Source organism: Cynocephalus volans, chromosome 2 (genome assembly GCF_027409185.1).
Source record: "Cynocephalus volans isolate mCynVol1 chromosome 2, mCynVol1.pri, whole genome shotgun sequence".
NCBI classification, from domain to species: domain Eukaryota; kingdom Metazoa; phylum Chordata; class Mammalia; order Dermoptera; family Cynocephalidae; genus Cynocephalus; species Cynocephalus volans.
Window position 1 is genome coordinate 169580958 of NC_084461.1, and position 3811 is coordinate 169584768.

The following is a 3811-nucleotide window of genomic DNA, read 5'->3' on the forward strand; positions in this document are numbered from 1 at the left end:
TAAGTCAAATATCGCTTTTTGTCTTCCTAGAGTTCTCTAGATATTGTCTTTTTTTTTTTTTTTTTTTTTTTTTGCAGTTTTATAACTTGATTTGACAGTCAGCAGTTAGTTCTGATCCGCATTGCAGATCTGCAGAAGTGACAGTCAGCTTCCCTCCCCACACATTTCCTATTCCTATTTGAATTCTCCAAAAACTTCCTAGAAGGGTCTGGGCAAGTAGTAGCATTGAATTTTCCATGACCTTTTTACAACCCAGATATGGACCAGTTTTATGTTCTTTTGCGTTTTCTCATGCCAACACACAATTTTTAAAAAGGTAAAATGAGGGGCTGGTTGGTTAGCTCACTTGGGAGAGTGTAGTGCTGGTAACACCAAGGTCAAAGGTTTGGATCCCCATACCAGCCAGCCACTGAAATAAATCAAATTAAATTTTTTAAAAAGGTATAATGATTATATCCATTACTCATATCCCCATTGGAAGGTTACCAGGCATATAGGTGCACAATAAATATCTGCTGAGCAGATGAATTCAGGTTATAAAAGGACTAAGGATGTTTTTCTGATGTAATTTAAACAGCTTTGTGGGAGGGAGTAAAACTTACTTTTGAAAATGTTAGCAGGCACATAGGTAACCAAAGTACAGAGCTTGTTTGGTGAATCTTCATCCTCATTACGTTTTCTGGACAATCGCACATGGATATGGTATGTGACATTCCTTATTCCTTTGGCCCAGAGAGCTTTGTTGAGCCTGGTATCAATGTGCACATCTGGAGTCCCCATCTCCTTCTTGGCAAATTTCCAGATCTCTTTGAGTGCCCGAGGAGCATGCTTCTTGAAACCCACTCCACAGAGACTCTCGTGAATGTTGATGGTGTGTTCTCAGGTCACCACCTTGTTGAAGGCAGAATGGGTCTTCTTCTCGCCACCCTTCTTTGCAGGAGCCATTCCACTGGGCTCAAGTTAGAAAACCCTAATGGCCTTTTTTATCCCAGGATTCCATCCAGGATTACATTTAACTGTCATGTTTCCGTAGGCTGCTCTGAGCTGTGATAGTTTCTCAGACTTTCCTTGTTTTTTAGGACCTCCACAGTTTTGAGGAGTAGTGGTCAGGTATTTTACAAATTGTTCTGCAATTTGGTGTGTCTGATGTTTTAATCATGGTAGACAGGGAATATGGGTGTAGGGGAGAAATTCCCATCACATCTTTTCAAGGGTACCTGCTGTCAACCTGACATCACTACTGATGCAGACCTTGATCATTGGGCTGAGATAGTCTTGGTCAGGTCTCTCCGCTGTAATCTCTTTCTCCCTTTCCATACTGTACTCTTTAGAAAGAAGTCACTATGTGCAGCCCATCCATAAGGAATAAGGAGTTATGCTCCACCTCCTCGAATGGAAAGTATCTACATAAATTATTTGAAAATCTTCTGCATGGGAGGATTGTCTTTTCTCCCCCATTTATTAATTTATTCAATCATTTATTTATACCAGGATGGACTAATGATATTTATCTCATTCTTTAGATTTTAATTTAATACAGTATTGTTTATTTTATTGCTCAAATTGTTAGAGTTTGGGCCATAGAGAGCTCTTTCGGGTTGGCACCTGTGCTCCTTTGACATGCCCCCAGCTGTGTGTATGTGTGCCTGTGTGTGTTTGTGTGTTCATTTCAGTACTTTCTGACACCACTAGATACTCCAAGCTCATTTTGTATATTCCCTGCCCCAGACTTAGAAACAACCATTTCTCCAAAGATCTCTGATTCCTTTTATTGGAGCAAGTATTAGAAACCACGATCTGTGTGCCGAGTGTGCTCATTGTTACTGGAGTTTTCTCTTAGCTGACAGAGCAAGAAAATATATTTGTGTTTACCAACCCATGTATATATGCATATCGATAAATATTTCTATATGTATTCATCTATATCTACATTAAACCAAACATGAGTTTATTAATGTCTCCAACTGTAACTTAACACTGCACGGGTCATTCTAATTTCCATTTTTCCTTGCTTATCTGTACTTTTCCATTCCAACAGTGAGAACCTGGTTCATACCACTTGCCATCCATTTATACAGAACTGTTCAATTACAGTGCACATGTACAGTGGCTTCAGAATTGTTAACTTACATCTGTGGGAAGCAACCTTACCAGAGATCAGCACTTATGTACGGCTCCTATGGCTTTAGTCTTACAATCTGCATTTGTTTCCACAGTTGCTGGTCAGCACCTTCTCTCACCCAGCCTGCTTCCTTCAGGGAGGTTATCTTATTCATTTGTGACACACTTGTCATACCCTGCATTCCATCCTGGGATCCTCTGACCTTCTAAGCATTTAAAAAAAAATTTGTATACACTAACGTTCACTGTTTGTACTGTGAAGTTCTATGGATTTTAACAAATGCAGAGCATCACGTATTCGCCATTACAGTATCAAGTGGGGCAATTTCAGTGTCTTAAGAATCCCCCATGATTTACCTACTCAATTCTCCTCCTTCCCCAAGCCCCTGGCAACCACTGATCTATTTACCGTCTCTTTTCATATGGACTTCTTTCACTTAGCAGTGTGTGATTCTATAATTGTTTTTTTTTTTTTTTTTTTTTTTTTTTTAAATTTATGTATTTATGTATTTATTTATTTAGTCTTTTTTTTCGTGACCGGCACTCAGCCAGTGAGTGCACCGGTCATTCCTATGTAGGATCCGAACCCGCGGCGGGAGCGTCGCTGCGCTCCCAGTGCAGCACTCTACCGAGTGCGCCACGGGCTCGGCCCTCTATAATTGTTTTTAACAGTTCATTATTGAACTAACTAGGTGTCAGCTAACACCTATGGCAGATTGACCATACATCCAAGTTTGCCTGGGGCAATCCCTGTTTACACCTGTTATCCTTGCATCTCATTCATCATGGTATCTTAACACAAACAAAAGTCACCCGATTTGCACAATATATAGTCACCTTAGTTCTAGGTTGTAAGACTATGTCAATGAATAAGACAAAGTCTCTCTCCTTACAGTACTTATATTCTAATAGGTAGATATAGATAGTAAATAAACAAACAAACACTAAGATAATTTCATGTTGCATTATGAAAGGAAAAAAGAAAATATTAAGTGAACTAAACAATCTGGGAGATACTTCAGACAGTGTGGTCAGAGAAATTGTCTCTGAAGATGTCATATTTATGTCGAGACCTTGCAAAGAGCCAGGGAAGGAAATTTCCAAGGAGAGGAAATAGCAAATACAGAGGATCTAAGGTAGAAAAAAAAAATTTGCTGTGTTTGAGAAATAGAAAGGATCTGGGGGAGAATGGAATAAGATGAGGTTGGTGGAACAGGCCATGTTAAGAGTATTTGGACTTTTTCTAATTGTGCTGGGAAACCACTGAGGGGTTTTCAGCTCGAGAATAACAGGGTACGATTCATATTCTAGAAAGATCACTTTGTCCGCCATGTGAAGGAGGGACTAGAGTGAGGCATGCACCAAAGCAGGGAGACCAGTGGAATCCATTGCTATGGTCCAGACAAGAGATGATGGTGGCTTAGACTTCCACAGTGTGGTGGGGATGGAGAAAATTGAAGCATTCAAGATATTTTGTAGGTATTCTGATGGATTAGATGTTGGGGTTAATGAAAAGTGATAAAAAGTTCCTAGATATTTGGTTTAGCAACTGGCTGGTAGAATCATTCACTGAGGCAAGGGAAGAATTAGGAAAGAACAGTTTGGGCGGTGAGAAGCCATGGTTTGTTTCAGACATGGTAAGCTGAAGACGTCTATTACACATTTATGTAGTGATTTCAAGCAGGCGATT

At 39.8% G+C, this 3811-nt stretch overlaps 1 pseudogene; it reads right to left on the reverse strand.

The window, feature by feature from the left end:
* Positions 1-534: 534 nt before the first annotated feature.
* Positions 535-945, reverse strand: LOC134370689 (large ribosomal subunit protein eL31-like; annotated as a pseudogene).
* Between the last annotated feature and the right edge of the window lie 2866 nt (positions 946-3811).